An 18,789-nucleotide genomic window follows, 5' to 3' on the forward strand; every position below is an offset into this window, starting at 1 on the left:
GATATGATCTACTAAGCAGGGGAAGTCAAAGACAAGCTGCCCTGCAGGCATTTCTGGGCAATCTGAAGAGACACCTGGGAAGAGAATTTCTGGCAGAAAGGACTGGGCTCAAGGAGGTAGAAGTGATCCTTTCTCAGATGTTATTTTCCTTAACTACATTCAGCACCATCTGAGGGAGCTCACTGGTCACACCATCACGCTTCCCACCGTGGGGAGATGGTGTGTTACAGACACTTGAACACCAAGAGCTGCTCCTGGAGGCCAAGAAAGCAGCTGGGAAAACATCACAGCCAAGGCAGCTCTGCACAGGCACCACCAGACTGGCTCTGGAGATGGAGACCCAGCCTCCAATGACTCTGCACCCCACTCCAGGGACAGCACAGCACAGCATCACATCAAGGGCAGGAAAGCTGATTTTGGGGAAATGGAAAGAGCACCAGCACAAATCGCTCCCAGCTGAATTGCTCATGGACCTTCAGACACCATCAAAGTCAGGAGCACAGCAGGTTCGTGGCCAAATTCACTCAGTCCATTCTCACACTGGGAGGGGGGGAGGTCAGCAGTGAAGAGATGTTATTCTGTATTTGAAGGAAAGACTCAACAAGAGACCTATTTTTTTTTTCTATGAGAGTAAATTGTCCATAGCTGCAAACGAACTGCAAGGATCCACTACAAACCAGGATAAAAAATTCATTTTATTTCATTGCAATCAGAAATTTCAGAATTTAAGGAGTAGAAAGTGTTGATTTTAATAATTACACAATTTTATAATCCTATACTTAAAAGTGTCTGCCTGTAAATAAGGAAACAAAGCACATTATAAGCTTTTGAGGAGAGCATAAGAGTCTAAGACTCAGGGAGACTTCTGGTTCTCTGAAACTCTTAAGTGATCACCTAAGCATCTTTTAAACTCTGGTCTGCCTGCATTTTTGCAGGTGGCAGAGATGTTCTACTTGTTTCTCATGCCCAGACTTCGCCCTTCAGAGCTCCACTTGTTCCCTGCACACCTTGAGTCCTGGCTGTCACTCTTTGCCTCTGTGTCCTGAGCCCCTCTGAGCAGTTTTCATGTCTCTGGGCTACAGTGTCTCTCTCTGTTTCATATCTGAGCCTATCCCTTCCCTTCCGTATCTGCACTTTTAAAGTATCTCTTCTTTTCTGGTATTACTTACTCCTAATAACTCTATAATTACATTGTGGAGCCCTGTCAAGCTCCCAGGAACAAAGCTCATATGAAGGATGCAAAAATGGTCCTCTATCTCAGGGGAAATTGTGCTGTGGCAGAGATGAGGAAGTTGTTTGATCATTACCCTTATCTAGAACAAATTGCACATAATAACTTTTAATATTTTCTATCAGATTTGGTTCCTCAGACAGACACAATTTTTTAAAATTAAGCTGTATTTAACTGAGTCATCTAAGTATATCTGAGTCCCCAAAATAAGATACTTAAATGTGCATTAAGAAATAAACAAATCACTGGTTCACTGAATGTGGCCCTTGTTTCACTGCCCTTGACACAGGCTTTAGAACTCAAAACTTTTGTATTGACTTAAGATAAACGCTGCAAGCCCATAAGCAATGCATTGTTCCTATGGTACCCAATAATCTAGTCCTTTTATTTGAATATGATATAAGTAATCCCAGAGCCAATGAAAGCATGGAATGAGTAGGTGCTACGTTCCACAAGGACTGTATTGCATGGAAGAGTTTAACTCCTTATCTGAAAAACAGTTGGCTGTGACCCTATTAACAATTATATTATCAGTTTTCCTTGGCAACATTTATGTGTCAAAATGTATCATGGGTTTCACAGCTTAGTTCCAGAAATAGGCTGTGGTCCGGGTGACATCATACCTTCCTCCATAAAACCCTTTTTTTTTATTTTTGCTTTTCCTCCTTCCATAAACACTTGTACTCCCAGCCCTACGCTGGACCCACTCAGGCCATTAAGGCACAACGAGCTCTTCCCAGCTCTCAGCATCCCAGCCTGGCAGGAGGGTTGAAAAGTTTGAGAAGTTTACCAAAACAGCGCGATTTGCGCCGCAGAGCCGGAGACTTCGCGGCTCTGCCGCGGCAGGGCAGGAGAAGCGCAGAGGCCACGTTAAAACCGTGAGCACTGAGCTCTGAGGAGGCACCAGGGGCTGTGGGTGACTGAACGGGGCTGTCTGATGGTTTTCTCTGTGGTGTCAAAGGGTAAAAGTGTGTCAGGACAGGGAGGTGCAATCCCTCCCTCCATCCGCGCCCCGCGAGGAGCCGCGCGGTCGCTCCGCCAGCGGCGCGGAGCAGAGAGAGATGGTGGGAAGCCAAGAGCAGGCAGAGCTGAAACTCTCCTCTCCAAAGCCTAGCTGGGGTTCTTAAATACTAGGGAACTGGATTGGTACAAAGGAAGCCTCACAAAGTGGCATTGTGAAACTGCATTGCAAAATTCAATTAAGCGAAGTTGCAAACAGCTACGCAACAATGCTGTGTTGGAGTCTGGGTGCCATTTGGGTGATTCACCAACAAACATTGCACTTTTCAAATTTTTTTAAATTTTTTTTTTTTTTGTGTGTGTGTGTGTGTGTCTTTTCAATTTTTTCACAAGTTTACATTAAGGAAAAAAAAATTTATAATACTTTTATAGCATTCAAAGAAAGGGTATAAAGAATTCTGCCAATCCTTTCCTTCAAAAATAATGAAGGATGAAGTATAACTAAAAAGATGTTGTTATGGTCAGTTTTGTGTCTTCATAAAAGAAACCACAGACCAAAACATTTTTCCTTTATTTTGAAGGAACAGTTTCCTGGATCTCAACATAAATTTACCTTCAAAATCTAGGAAGTTATAAGATGGGGCAAAAAAAGAAACCAAACCACCAAAGAAAATACACCACTGAATTGAAAAGTTGTCTTAGGAATCATTCAGGAAAACTAAAACAACTAAGCTGAACTTTGAAATTGAGTGTTTGGACCACATTAAACTCTGGGACAGTGTTACTCAAGTTTTAGCCATTCCAGTTCTGATTTCATTTACTTTGGAAAAGACTTCAGCAGCAGTGAAGTTAAGGCACTCTGTCAGAAGCTGAAGAGAAGCTTTATAACACACTTTAGGGTTTTTTTGGAAGCTTCTGTGTACTTCCTCATGCAAACAGCTCTTCACAGGACAAATAGCATCTGAATATTGGGATGTTCCTATCAATTCCTACAGAAGTTTGGAAATGACACACAGTCCAAAATAAAGATATATTTTAAATTTTCTTGGCTTTTTTTTCTATTCCATTTCCTTTTTTTCCCCCTCCAAAAGCCAGCGGCATAATTAAAAAAAAATAAGAGAGAGAGAGAGAGAGAGAGAGAGAGAGAGGAAGAATACAGTGGAATTGCAGAACAAACAAGATGGCAAAATAACACAACTATTTTTTAATAAGCTGGGAATTTGCCTCAGTATGCAGTTCTTGGAGGAGAGGAAGTTTCTGTGAGCTGGCCTGATTCCCTGTTGCAGACATATGGACACCTGGAAGAAAAGACAAAAGAAAGTTTTATTCTTCTATAATCCTAAGGTTACCTTTTTGTGACAAGGATAAGTACCCCTTATTAAGGAAAGCTTGAAAGATTGCAAAACCTGTAAATTGTAGCTTTTAAATTATAAAGAAGCATAAACCTGGGATCTTGACTCTTCTTGTGAATGCAGGATAGCTCCTTTACCTTGTGGAGCTCCAGAGCTGGAAAGTTGTTTTTGAGAGGATAGTGCAGCTGGTGAAAGTAAAATACACTGAGAAAAGTGAAGGGGAGATGGGGAGGGAGGGGAAGGGGAAATTCTATAAATAAAACCTATTTTTGAATTAAGCTCTTCTTGATCTTTAATGAGTTATGTTTCCTAAGGGAAGAGAGGAATAAGAGCTGTGATGAGGGAGACAAACACCTGTTGAAAATTCAGAAGATATTTTCCAGGGTCCCAGCCTTGAGGCTGAATGGTAGCAGAGCTGGACTCACCCAAGGGAAAACACAAGATTAATGAGGAGAGCTACACAATCCAGAAGAGAAGAGAGATGCAGAGGTATGTTCCTCTCCCTGAGACTGAGCATGGGATACAGGAGGATTAGAACCTAAACATTGCTCATGTGTCAACTTTTCTTCAAACCTAAGCTGTGGAAAGCTTCTTAGCTCTGGGATGATTTCGCTGGTCTTTCTAAACCTTAATTAGTTGGCTATTAATTCCCTATCATCATTGTTAATTTTAATCTATTACAGGGAGGCTCAGACCAGCTGAGTGGGAGGGAGCTCTGGAGCACCACAGACTCTGTTCCAGGTCCAGGACAGGGAGAAGTGGCAGCTGATGCAGTTTATTCTGGGCTCTTTTTTAGGATGAGAAGGCCTGAATTATGACTAAGTGTTGGCAATTGGCCTCAGCTGCTTTGCAGGGTTCTCTGGTAGCTCTGGGCACTCTTGCTGGGGACATCTGTGGTGAAAAGCAACAGCAACAGAACCCTCCCTTGATCCTGGAATGCTGGAAATGGACATTCAGTGTTACTTTTAACTTTAAAGGGAGCTGAAATTCAAGAAACAAGTAGGAGAGTGGGGAATTCTCAAACCTTCTGAATGCACCAAAAAGGAAGGGGTGTACCTCCTTCCCTTCCCCTGTAGAGATTTTCCTTAAAATGAAGTCGTTCTACTTTGAGGAAAGTGTGTGGAAGTGTGTCACTCAATCAGGTGTCATCCCTCAGCTGGGACACTCCATTTTTAAAGGAAATGTGACTTGCAGCACTAATATTACCAGTAGTCATTTCCAAACTCCACGATCTGCAAGTACATTAATTTAGCCAGCAAGGCTGCTCTCACAAGGGAGCATGTGTTTATCCAAAGGCAACACAACAGTCACCCAGGCTGCAGGTGTTTTACTGGAGTGCTTCAGAGGCCCTTTCTCATTAGGGCTTGACACAGATGTGTCTGTACATTTCAGAATTCATATTGGCTTACCAAACCTCTTAACATGTGCTTGCTGGGAGGCATTAAAAATATTACCATCCCCCCTGTGAAGTGCTTGGGTAGGCTGTGTGTCTGTCTCAGTGCAAGTGCAGCTCCTCAGTGCTGCTTGTGTGCCCTTGTGACCAGACTTAAACTCTTTGTGGATATGGCCCAGCCTCTGGCAGAGGAAAGGATGGGGAATGCAACCACATAAATCCAGCACTGGACTTTGTTTCTCTCACAGGGCCTGAGAATCAGAGTATCTACCAGGAAAAACCACCTCCTTTTGCAGTTAGAAATAAATATTTTCATTATATCCCCCAAATATTTGATGAAGGCAGAAATACTGAAAAATCTTCAACTCTGAAGGCTCTTTCTTCCCACTGGCACTCTGGAAAGGGATGCTGTGGGAACCAGTAGGGCTTTAGGTCCACAGAGTCTGTATTTACTTGTCCATGAGACAAAGTGAATCTCCTCATGTTCTGGGTATTGTGAAAAAGGAGGAGGTGGAGCAGTGTCCCCTCTCAGAAGGACCCACCACACTCAGCTGAGCTTGGTGAAAGACACAGCCTTACTAAATCACTAGTTTGAACAGAAACATCAGATGTCCACCAGCATGGATTGGTGGGCATTGGTGCAGGAGAGCAGAAGAGGAAGTTTCTGCTCTCCTCTTCCCCAAGGTTTGTTTCACTCTGTGCCAGTGGTGTGCTAGGGCACTTCTCCCCACAGGTCACTACCATGGTCCATGGCTTTTTTCCACTGTGGAAGTGGGGATGTAGGGAGCAGGTAACAGCACTCCTGGTCTGTCTGGAACACTGGATTTCTGCTGTCACACACATCCTGCCCTTGGGTGTCACAAGTCAACTTGTGGCAAGAAAGTGCATTTGTCAAAGACATCTGTTGACTTTTCTAAGCAAGTTGCACAAGATGCTCACCTCTAAAAAAAAAGGATTGTGTTGCAGCCAACAGTGCTATCAGAGCTCAGGAACAAATAAACGTGTGGCTCATCTCCAAGGGGCTTTCCCCCTGTTTCCTCACAATTGACAAAGAAGCCAATGTTGTTTAAGAGTAAGACAGGATGACAAATCCATGCATGTGCTCCACTTTGTAGCTGTCTGAGCCTGCTGCTGCAGAGTTGTCTTAAGAATGACGGCATTATTATGAATTTCCTGGCACAGACATTCCAAACTGATGCCCATTTTCTTCCATCTGCCCTGGGAACTGCAAGGAAAAGAACAGATAATTGTACCCAGGATGGATTAAAACAGGAAAGATCATCTGAAATGATGGAAAAGCTGGTATCAAGCAAAAAAAAAAATTAAAATAATAATTTAAAATATGAACAGTGGACAGATTTCTGTGGTGGTACATAAGTGGATGTAAAACTGGAACAATCTCAGTAGAGCAGTTGTGTTATGTCACAGTATGGCCTCAATTACTTCACTTCATTCAGTGACACTCTTTGGGATGTCTACAAGCATGAAATAATTGGGTAGGGTATTGATTTCTTTTGCAGTCTGAAATACATACCCAGCAGAAAAAATCTTGACCAATTAGAAAAAAAAAAAAAAAAAAAAACCAAAACACAGACCATCAAAGAATCACAGTGCAGTCTTAATGTTTGTCAGGATTCACCCAATAACAAATGACAGATTAACCAAATATTCTATCTCCTTGGGGAGCCTGTCAGGCTTGTAGGCAAAGGAAACCGAGCTGGGCCATGGAGGGATCCCACACATTTTGCTGCAGCCCAAAAAGCTGCTCCTCTGCCTCCCTAGCTGCTCTCCTGTGTCTGAAACTTCCCATCCCTAGGAAGTCAGGCTGGAAAGGAGTTTGCTGTGGAAGCTGCTGCTGCAAAGTTAAGATCTGATAAGGGGGAGAAACAAAGCAGAGGCAGCCAACAGCTCTCTCCCTCCTCCTGGTTCTGCCACTTACCCCTGGCTGCTCTTCTCCCACACTGTGCATAAGAATGGAGAAATATGGATTTGAAATTGTATGGAAACTCCTTGTAACCTCTGACATTGCTGCCAGCTCCTTGTGTCTTAGAAGCTTACTTAAATTACAATAAAGCAGCTCAGAAGTCTGCCCTTGTTCCTCCTGTTTCCTGTAACTAGAATTAAGCTCTGCCCTGACTCCCATAAAAACCGTGGGTTTATGAGCTACCTGCACATCAAGAAATTCCTCTTGGGAGATCCATTAATGAATGAGAAACAGCAGAACTGAGTGAGCTGGGGAAGAGTCTGCTCCTGGGGGAAAGGTCTGATGGGATCATCCCTGAATGGTGAAGGCTGGAGTGTGCCCTTGGATGTGAAATGGAGCTGGCTGCACACAGCCCTGGGCAGCCTAAGTGAGCTGGGTTGGACATGGTGACCTCCAGAGCTCCCTTCCAACCTCAACCATTCTGTGATTTTGTGAACCCATTGATGAACTTTGTTTTCTCCAGTTTATGCAATGTCTCACTGCCTTTGTATCTCATGGCTGTAGCCCCCATTTCCTACACTTAGTTACCCATTTTATGTATTGGAAAAAGAAAAAGACCTGTCAGCCTCACAGATATCTTCTGCTGAGACTTGCCCCAAACACCTCTCACCTTGGCAGGCCTGTAAATCTGATGGCACTCTCCATCCCTCTGGCTTGGGGCCAGAGGCTCTCTGGGGAGATGAGGGACTGGGGACTGGGGACTGGAATATTTTTTCTATTTTGCTTCCTGGGGTTCAATATGTTGCTTTCCCTTGGTTTGGACTGGCAGTGTTCCCACTGACACCCTGGGTGGTAACATGGCCACACTGAGCTCAGACTCCCCCTTGGGCTCACTGGAGACAGAATCTCAGCCAGTGGCTTCTGTCACATTGCCCTGGGTTAGCTCTAACATTTAGGACCTTTGAAAATGACACACAAGAGCCCTGAAGCTCCTCTTCCCACCAAAATAACTGATTTAGAAAGATGTGGTCTTTGACTCCTGGAAAATTATTATCTGGATTCAGAGGGATGCAAATTCTAACAACTGAAGATGATCTGATCTCCTCTGTGACTCACTCAATGTCATTTAACTGCAGAACTCTCTAATTCCTTGATTAAGGAAAGTCTTATCTGTAGGCATCTAGTCACCATCTGAAGACTTGAGGAGACAGACAGATAAAAAACACTCCTTCATCTCTTTGCTGTATTTCTTTCTTAGACTTCAGTCTGTTACATCCTCTTTACAACCTGTCAATGATTACAGGAATGGGAGAATATGAAATACAGGGAGAGCTTAATGATTTAAAATCAGAATGACTGGTATCCCTCAAAGTCAGGGGCATGCGAAACTTACCAATATGTATTAGAGTGCTTTTAATTTGGGGAGAGAATTTAAATAGGGTCATTTGGGAAAATAAACAAACTTGCTTTCACATTGCTGAGATTTTGACTTTGTTTTTCAGTTATCAAAACATGCCAGCCAGCTCAGAGACTAATGAGAATTCCACCCACCAAAACCAAATTATGTTCATAATGAGTGGGAATGGTTGAAAATTCTGAGTTTTGAGTGCTTGATAAAAGTGTGTCAATCACTTCATTTTTCAAACAGGAAGGAATAGGTTCTGATGTAAAAATGGTCAAAGACTTTTCCATACCAATTTCCTGTGTAATTAATAACATCTTGGGTTGAGTTTGCTCATTTTTTAAGTACAGAGGTCTTCACAAAAGCTGTGGTTGATCCCAAATTAGGATATGGTTAATATAAATGTAACATCCAGAGAAAGAAAGCCATAAGTCAGACTGTCTAGTTTATGATCATAAAAAAGTTATTCCCTTTGCACTAATGCTTTGTCTTCACTAGAAGGGGGAAAAAAGGAGCTAATTTGAAAAAGTCAACCAAAAATTTACTTCAAAATTAGCTGGTTGCAGCTCATGCACCAATCCAAACTCTGCTAACATTTGGCTATTTTAGTGTAAAAATATATAATTTTTTTCCTCCTGTCAAGTCATCTGCTCAGATCAGGAGGAAGATATGGAAAAGGTCAGTAAGGATCAATTTTTGAGAAGGACAGATTTCTCATTAATGAGTGCAGTAGACTGATCACCACAGAAAGAATACAATTTAGTGATTGTATCTAAGCAGTATGAATGTTTTTCTTGTCAAATGTCATTCCCTTTAAAACTTGGCACTAGTCACTTACTGCAATTTTCTTTCAAGTGAATTTCAGCTGGGCTGTGACTCTGTGTGTAATCGTTTTCTCATGATGGTAGTAAAATTTGACATATCAACTGTATATTTATAATGGAAATAAACTTCATTATGAGTCCCCAAAGGGATCTGATCTAAATCTCACTGAATGAAAAATGGAAAGACTCCCATTGCCTTCTCTGATCCTTGGTCAAACTATTGTAGCTGTAGAATTCTCTCACTTTCCCCCTTTATGCTGTGCTTTTGGAAACCACACGTATTTTAAATATGTGCATCCCAGTCATCTCTTGTTGTGTTCCCACTGCCTCACAGAGCATTAGAGGTGCACTTGCAATGTAAAACTGAAAAATCATCATCCTGTTTCTGTGCTGTTTTCTTGGCAGCAGAGCGTACAAGCATGACAGGGCTAAAATCCCAAGTTTACATTAGGCTGCACAGAGCAAATTTCACAGGAAGGTAACTGCTGACTTCTGTAGCATCATGACCACTTTCAGGGGAGAAGAATTTGGCCCCATTTCTGCAAAATAACTGTGGCTTTCCTTAGCAGTCTGATCATGTCATAATTCACTTTAATGCTCGTGTATACTGGCCCAAGGGCTTATATAATTATTATGCCTGTCTCATCATGAAAGATGGATAAGTCACACCTGAATACAAGAGTAGGAACTTGTTGTTTTGTTTAGATTTTAAACATTTTAAAATCATTATTAAATGAGCAAATTACACATGCCCTGCAGAACAGGGTACAAGTCAAAGCTCTCTGGGTACTTCTGACTATTCCTGATATGGATTTTGGAGATAATATTTCATGAGAAGGAAATTTCTAATATTTCATTAGAAGGAAACATTGATTGTGATGAATTTATCTGCATATAATGCAGGGAATCAAAAACAAAGAGAAGCTCATTGGATATAAACTGCATTCCAGTGGGAATTCAGAATATGTCACAGATCAATTAATACTTTACTGTAAGCCACAGGATGTCATATTCATGGGGGACCCTAATTATGCAGATATGTGTGTTATTTACAGAAAGGTTTCTGAATAACACAGATGATCATTTCTAGTCGAGATAAACTCCCAGGAGCTGGGGCTCCCTGGAGTGGAATGCAGAGATTCCCACATTAGCTGAGACTGAAACACACATGAAGGTGACAAAAAGTCAAATATTCTATGAAAACAAGTGTCAAGGGAGATGAAGATATATAAACCCTAGGGAAGTGGGTAAAAAGGATCTCTCTCACTTCCCCAGACTTATACCGAGATCTTTGGAGGTTTGCAATTGGAAGTATTAAAACCCTGGACTGTGGTAAAATGAAGAAGATGCTGTAGGCATGGGGTAAATCAAGATTGCTCATGAAGGAAATGTGCCATGCTGGGGGAAAAGCACCCAAGGGCACTGAGAAAGCTGTTTCCAGTCACTCCACACAAATTGCCCAGTTCCCTTCCTGCCTCACTGGATACATTCAGACCTTCACTGTTAACTGGTATATATTTAACTTTGTGGGTTTTTTTCTGATTAATTTAATACTTGACCAGATAACTATTATAAACACTGTGAGTACTGCTTGTTGTAGGAACTGAAAAGAGTAGGAGTATGGGGCTGCAAGAGGCAGCTTCTTTCTTTTATTTTTCCTACACTCTATGTTAATGACCTCAATTTTCTTTCTTCTCCAGCCAAATCAGCAGAATTTGTATTAAGATGGGTACTAAATGATTGCATTATTCAAGGCCAGCTCCACTCCTGGGGTCACTGTTCCAGCTGACTGACTGTAGAGCTATAGCAGCCTCCCTCCTCACAGTGAACACGTGACAATTAGATCAGCTTTACCTCCCGTGAGGAAGAGGACGAGACAAGGGCTGAGTGTTCACATCCTGCCTTCTCTGACTCAGGAAAAACCAAATTTTGAGCTGCCACTCAGGCAACTTCTGCTCCTCTGCTGCTTTCACATGGTCAGTTCACACTGAGATCTACAGCTTTTCTTTCTCTGTCACCCTGAGGGTAGAGACCATGTCCTAAAGGCTTTGGGAATTACAAATATAAAATCCAAAGTTCTCCTTTGTTGCAAAGAAAAATAGATAAAACTAAGGAGGCCAGAAGTGCTCCACTGCTAACTGTGCTGATTCAGTTAGCCCTGTCAGCCAGGGTCCTGTGCATCCTTCTTTTTCCATGTAAAGGGAGGTTTTAGCTGGAGGATACTTGGATTGATGCTAATTGACCCATCCTGGCTGCAAGAGCTTTTATCTTTGTGGCAAAGCTAATCCTAAATCAATATCATCCATTCAGCATTCACTTTCAACCCAGCCCAAAGTGAAAGCTCATTTTCAGGTAAGGCTGTGCTCTACTTTGTGCTGCAATAGTGCTCAGAGAGGCTACACCAACCTTCCTGAAACCAGCCCTCCATAAACCCTTGTGACCTGCTGAAATCCAAGTCAAAATTACACCTCTAGCATCTTCCACAGTATTTGATGAGTAAAACTCAATGAACTGAGTTGATATCAATTATTCCCTACGATTTTCCTCAAAACAGTTATCTCACATTTTGTCTGAATTTTACCCTGTCCTCCATCATACTCCAATGACAACAAAACACAGCTCACTCCTATCATCTGCTTAATCTTTTCCTACTCTTGCAGTCACCTGCCATGGCTGGCCAGCTTCAATCCTTACCTTTTGTCAGATGTTTGCTCTCTTGGTGAAATGTCTTGGTGCACCTTATGAAACCAGCCCAAGGATTTGCAGGAAGCAAAGGGAAGTGTCAGGCTGGAAGCAATGGAGCTTCTGGCTGTAAACTCTTGAGGGTGGCAGGGAATAAACAGGGGGATTTGTCCCACTGAAATGTTCCAAGGGAGTTGGCAAAATCATGGTTGGCAACTGGGGAGCGCGCAGGTATCAAAGGGAAGGAGGGGTTGAAGGGAGAAAGGCAGGAAAAGAATGTACCCTTTGTGCAGGGAGGTTATGCATTTAACAGATCTCTGCTGAGTTACTCAATAACACACCAGATGCCAGGGACCTCATGGAAAATGGAATTACTCAGAACTCCAGTGTCAGAGTGTTTGCAGGCATTTCTCCTGCTGTCCACACTCCTGCCACAGTAGCTGGAGGTTTGTGTCCTCTCCCCTCAGGGTTTCTGCTGTGGATGGATGTCATTGTTGTGGCTGTTTGCCATGGAGCAAAGGGACATTCAGGTGCCACAAAAAATCTGGGGACAGAGCCCTGCCATCTCACCTCTGCTGTAAAAGGGGCAGCTTTTAGGGAACCCTCTCCTCCTGACCACCAGGTCCTGCACTTTACCAGGGGCTCTGAGCAGGATGAAAATCGTTTCCACGGCACTAATCACATTAAGAATTTCAAGCCTGGATGCCAGGAGGGTGATGAATAAGATCTAAACCACCTTGATGGATCTTGAAGTTTCACTGGAATTCCCCTTGCCTTGAAAACGGAGTCCAGCCACTGTAAGAATTGCCACAGCTTTCTTCACTGATGGACCTTCAAAGAGATTCCTCCTTCAAGGTGTATCAGTCAGGAGATGCTGAGGAGAAGGAGGTACTGGGGCTTTGCTGAGGTAGTAGTTAAAATTTTAATTTTATCTCCCATGGTGAAGAGAACCAAGCTGCCCCTGTCACACAGCTCTGTCAGACCATTTCAGAGACAGCCTGGCTGAAGCCACCCACTCCATCTCCTGCAATCCTCCCTCTAACACACTCTGTATCAAAATGGTTTGTGAAGCAGCTGCCCCAAATTCTCCATCAGCACCTGGCCTTATTTTTTTCCTTGGCCCAGCATTTCTAGGAGTCTTTATTAATATTAATGCAGGACTAAATATCTGCTCTGACCTTACTGGGAAACTGATGTTCTGGGAAAGATGAAATGTGTTTGCAATTTTTAAATCTTCTTTAGTGACTTTTTTAAAATTACTTCTTCATGAGCAACAGGGCATTAAACTATTTAGATGCTTTCTTGATTAACTTCATTGACTCAAAATTGGGATTTATCCAGAGGAACCAATTTCTTTTCCTCTACCAAGACCAGCACCATCAGCTCTGTCCCTGCTCTCAGCTGGAAAGACTTTTTACCTTCACTCAGGTCCTTCCGCAGGAACTCTGATGAAATAAATACCCATCCAGTTATTGTTTGACCTGCAGAGGGTTTCATATATATCAAGTTTTTATTCTGCAACCCAGAGACCACTTTGGCTTTTTGGTTTAAATATGATCTAGATGTAGGACCAGTCTTACTCTTGCATGATTTTGCCAGCAGATTATGAAAGCTGCCAATGGAATGAAAATGGTGCTAAATCAAAACTGAAGACTCATCTAATCCCATGTCAACACAGCACTTCAAATAGGCCCTAAAAACCACAGTTGGGTTTTCTGTGAAATAGAGAAGGGCATTTGCTAAAAAATCAACAGCACAAAATATGTGTGCACTTCAGAAGAGCTGACCCCTGGGCCCATCAGCCTGTGGCCACATCCATGGAAGCAGGGAGAGCTGAGTTATTCCTCTGAGCTGACAGATGTGTTCAGAGGCACCTGGGTAATGAGCCAGCACTTTCACTGCTGCTCCGAGCTCCTCTTGGCTGCGTCTGCTCAGCAAGCAGAGGTCTGTGGGAACAGAAAGATTCTCAGATCTGTCTGGCTTTTTCCAAGCGCGTTCATTTTTCTCTCTGGATTCCCGAGTCCTCTTCTAAGAGGCTGTCAGAAAGAACAAATGGAAACAACGTTTCTTTACAGATGGGAGGAAATCTGAAGTAGACAGATCCCACCCACTCTACATGCTTTACCTTCTTCCCACCAGCCCAGTCTGTTTTAAGCAGATCCTCTGCTTGTTCTGCGTTTGTGCTGGAGGTGAAGCCTCACTGCTGAGGAAGAGCAAGACTCCCCTGAGTCATCAGATTAAGCACCTGAGCAGTTTAACACTTCCAAGATGCTTTGGAGCAAAGGTGTGAGGATCTAATTTGGTCTTAAATTTCAGTATCTGATTCTATGGGCTCTTGTCTCCAGAGCAGTCAAGAGGAGTGGAACAATGGGAGTGGTGATAAGCTTTCCTCAGGAACTCTGGCAGGGATATTATCTGCCTAATGGGATTAGTATGGTAAATACCTTTACAGTGCAAAGCTAAATAAGATTATTTGGATACCATGAAACAAATAAATAAATAAATACATGATTTCTTAAAGAGTCAGTGTGATTGAAATATGAATCTCCCTGTCCTCCTGCACTTGTGATCCCACTGCCAAGTGGTCCATGGTCCTTTGCAAAAGAAGGAGTTTTATTAGCTTCCCCAGCCTGTATATTCATTTTTACCTCCTCCCCAGCTCCTCACCTCAGCTGACTTAGGGCAGGCACCATCCACCGTATCTGGAAGAAAAATAAACAGTCCTTCTGCCCTCATTGTAAAAAAGGAAGTTTAGCTGGTGCTCCAAAGCCCTGAACTGGAAGAAATTGATTGATTTACAGTACAAGTGATCTCATGAGGAGTCCCTTACATCATCAGGTTGTAGATTTAATTCTACTGAAAATAAATTTCTCATCCCCCAAGCGTAAATTAATGACTCAGTAATTCACTGAGTCAGTAAATGCTAAATCTTTCAATAGAAGAGAAGAGGTAAAAAAGTATTCTTCAGAGAAGCATTAATGTGTTGCCCTCTTTATTTGGTGCAATAATCACATGAATTAAGGCAATTTTAATTAAATTATTTTCACCTAGACTGACTCCAAAAATTGCAGTTATTAATGACCAGAGCACTAATGGCTCATCAGTGCTGCAGTGGGTTTTAATGACAGCTGTGAGAGCTTGCACCCCACAAGACTTTCAGATTAAGCAAGTGGGTGTGCTGCACCCACTGCACTGACAGAAATGTCACTGTTGTCCCCATTGTTCTTATTCCTTCTCTCTCTCCACAATAGCCCAACTCACTGTGTCCTTGCCTTCTTTGTCTAGCTTGACATTTGGTCCCACACCACCCAGTGGTGTCTGCCTGGAGGTAACCAAGTAGGAGTTGGTTGCACTTGAGCTCCTTTTTTCCTTTCTTTTCCAAACAGGTCTGCTTGATAACAGAGCAGTGTGGTCCTTCTGAACACCACAGGGGCGCCCACTGTGGAAAAGAAGCCCCTACCTACATTTTTATGGTCTGTCCACAGATGAAAAGGTGCCTTCACAAGATGTCCTTCTTCGTACTCTAAACATGAAACCTGTAATTAAATAGGAAAAACGAAGTTACCAAGCAGTAAGCACTAAAAAAGCTCCCACCTCAATGGTGTTCTGTTTCTAGGAGCTCGGGTTTAGCCTGGAAGGATGGAAATGGTGCAAAAAAGCAGGTCACAGCTATTTCTAGAAATTGTGGAAGTGATTGGAGCCCCTTGACGCCAGGAACTGGAATTTCCAGACAGCAAAGCAGCACTAAGGTAGACTGTATCTGATGCCAAGGAGCTGGCAATTATTATTAACTCCACCACAAGTAAGTGCATTTCAGGTAGGATTAAAAGGTTGAATTAAGACTACAATAGCATGGACAGTCAGCTAAGGGGGGGATGTCCAGGCTGGCAAGTCAAGCTCTGCCCATTGGAATGTCCCATGGAAAACAGGCAAAATGGCACAAACAGAGATCAAAATTATTCAGCTCTTGGAGGTCTTACCCTCCCTTTGTTTTGCAAATGAAGGCACTTCATAATATAGAAATTCTTGTGATTAGACTAGATTAAGTTTTTAATTACTTTTGTGATCTTTCTTAAAAGGAGCCCTAAAATACAGCAGTGACTATTACTTAGGTTTAATACAATTTTACAGTCTTCCTAATTACATGTGTTTCACCAACAGTTATTATGCATAGTCAATTAAACATGCAGTTAAAACACCTTAAATTGCATTCCACGGACAATACTGAGTAAATAAATAATTAGGGATTTATTAAAATGCAAATTCATAACATAAGGAGCAGTTATGGAAGAAGAAAGTATTTTAGTTTATGACTTATTGACCATATCAGCTCTTCTGGCGGGCCCTTCTGCATTAATGTGGATGCTGCTGACACAAAAGACACTGCAGCAAAATGGTTTGTGTTGGTCAATGCCTGATTCCTTCCAGCTTTTAGATCCTCAGGTCTTGGCTTAATGGATTTTAATGGCACAGAAGAAAAAATGAAGATCTCTAGACACAAAAAGTCCTCATAAGATTCTGGAAAACAAACTGTTTCTTTGCCTTTTTATATTTTCTCTGTATCTGTCTTTGTCTATTATTCAAAATTGGTACTTTTTTTTTTTCCCTTTCTTTCAGATTTAGCTCACAGAAAAAGAACCATCCTGTTTGACAGATTCCTATCAGTGAAGTCTGAGATCAAAGGGAGCTTGGACATCAGAAACTGGCACAAATCCCATGGGTTGTGATTTTTCAGGCTTCCGAGGGCTCCTGCCTGATGTGTGGACTCCTGCTTTGGATCCGTGGAGCTTCAGCTGCCTCGTGGGGTTTGAGCACAGAACTCAGCAATGGGGCCAAGAGCCCATCCAAAGCAACACCAGAGATTATTTTTTAAGGGCAAACACATTTTAATCTCTTCAAACACGAGGCATTGGATGTTCCCAGGTGAAGGTGTTTTGAAAGTGCTGTCCAGGGAAGTCTTTGCAGTGCTCTGGTTTGTTTTGGGGCCTCTTTTGTCCTGTTTAAATCATGAAGGGGCAATTTACAGCTCAGCACTGAGGCATGCTGTGTGTGCTGAATGAATTTTATTCATATAGGGAACAGACTCAGATTTCTTAAGCTGATAGTGTTTTCAGTTTTACCTTAAAAGCCCTCTATACAATGTTTGAAAAACAAATTGAAACATAAAGTTTCTTATAAATACATTTTTCAAGACGTAGGAGGAAATTTCTGTGTGTTTCTGCTCCTACAAATGATATTGGCATTATTTTATTGACATTGATTCCAGCTTTGTTGCAATAACTTTCTTCTGATGCTGTGGTCTTTGCTATGACTTGGCTAGACTTGCCTAGAAAACCAAAATTAGAAGAAGAGTTGCAGTTCAGAAAATATTTATTGCTATACTAATTACATGTAAAAGCAATTTATACAAATCATATATTGCAAAATTCCTCCAGGAAAAATAAAAAAACCCCACATAGTATTTGGAATAAAACAGCTGGTTACCTTTCAGTTTTATTGGCATGAACACTGTGATTGCATCAAGCCAGCTCCTCAGCTAATGAAAACTAGCAAGGCTCCATTGCCTCCAGTACCCACTGCTTCAACCAGAAATAAATCTTTGGCTCTTTCACTGTATGGGCAAGGCAAGTAAATTTAGGGATTTTTTTGTTGTTTTTTTAAAGATCATTGCTTAATGAGGGGAGAAAAAGACAAAAACTACTGGCTGAAAGTTTTCCCATGTAGGGAAGTTACACAGCCCAGGGCAGGCACCTCCCTGTGGTTTGGGGTGGAGGTTGAAATGAAAATGAGGGGTCTGGGATGGAAACTGGGCAATGAGCAGGAGATGAACCCACACCTTGTGCAAAGTGTCCTGCCTATTATTTATTCAGTGTACTGATTGTTATTTAAGGCTTTTATTTTCTAATTGCTCATGGCTATATCAGAGTATACTCTCTCTCTCTCTCTCTATATATATATATGTGTGTATATATATATATATATATATATATGTGTGTGTATATATATATATATATATTATATATATATATATATATATATATATTTGTATCTATCTTTAGTCAGAAGAGCTTCCCCTAAATAAAACTAAAAATGCTTCTTAAAGCTTCTGGAAGTTTGGAGGTACAGGCTTAAAGCAGGCAAGCCATGAGGAAAACTAATGAAAAAGGAAGAAACATAACATTGTACATCTACTGTTATCTCTCCAATAACTTCAGCTAAATAAGGTTAGAGAGGAAACATAGCTAATCTTTGTACATTTTTCTTATTTTAAAAAAAAGGAAAAGCTCCTCACAAAACCATGGGAATTAATGTAACTGGTTTCAGTAAATTAAGGAAATCATGTGTGACATTCTTTTGTGAAAAAAAAAAATCTCTTTTCCTTAGCTCTCCATTTTCAGCTCTGTACATTGAAAAACCATGTGGGTCATATCTAGTTAAATGTGGACTCCTCTGACAAAGCATTTTGGCCTGGTTTTAGATAGCAGCAGTCTGTAAGTGATGTGATCAATTCCTCCACATCTGCCACAGGCACAATGTGCCCTGTGAGGCACTCAGGCCTGGGGCTGTGAGAATCCATTTCAGCCCCCAGCTGGGCTCACTGCCCCCAGAATGGTTCTTCTCTGCCCAGGCTGGGCTTTCCCAGATATGAAACAACTTCTCCATCTCCAGCTACTACTGGCTGGCTGAAATATGTTAATGAATGCTTAAGATGGGTCTGTGGACAGGTAAGTGAAAAGAGAATTAAAACTCTTCATTTCATTAATGTCTCACTCTTTAACTGCCTCTGCACACTAATAAAATGTTAGAAATATATAATGCACTCACATCATCTTGTCTTTCAAGCAAATAGTAAAAGAACCACAGTAACCAATTTAAAATATGCATGAATACATATATTGTGTTTACATTGGTAAACCTAGTCTGTTTGTACTAGGAAACATTTTTAGCAAATAATTTTATTTATAACTCCTGTGCAAGCATTCCAGACAGAGGTGGTCTGTAAATTCCAGAAGACTCTATT

At 41.8% G+C, this 18,789-nt stretch overlaps 1 long non-coding RNA gene across 1 annotated transcript; it reads right to left on the reverse strand.

Moving 5' to 3' along the window:
* Positions 1-2,584: 2,584 nt before the first annotated feature.
* Positions 2,585-12,013, reverse strand: LOC108962346 (uncharacterized). Its single transcript, XR_001990922.3, has 3 exons — positions 11,781-12,013; positions 5,876-6,161; positions 2,585-3,489 (listed from the first exon to the last, which is right to left on the reverse strand). It is a non-coding gene; the product is annotated as an uncharacterized LOC108962346 (long non-coding RNA).
* Positions 12,014-18,789: the final 6,776 nt, after the last annotated feature.

Source organism: Serinus canaria, chromosome 14 (assembly GCF_022539315.1).
Source record: "Serinus canaria isolate serCan28SL12 chromosome 14, serCan2020, whole genome shotgun sequence".
Lineage (NCBI taxonomy): Eukaryota > Metazoa > Chordata > Aves > Passeriformes > Fringillidae > Serinus > Serinus canaria.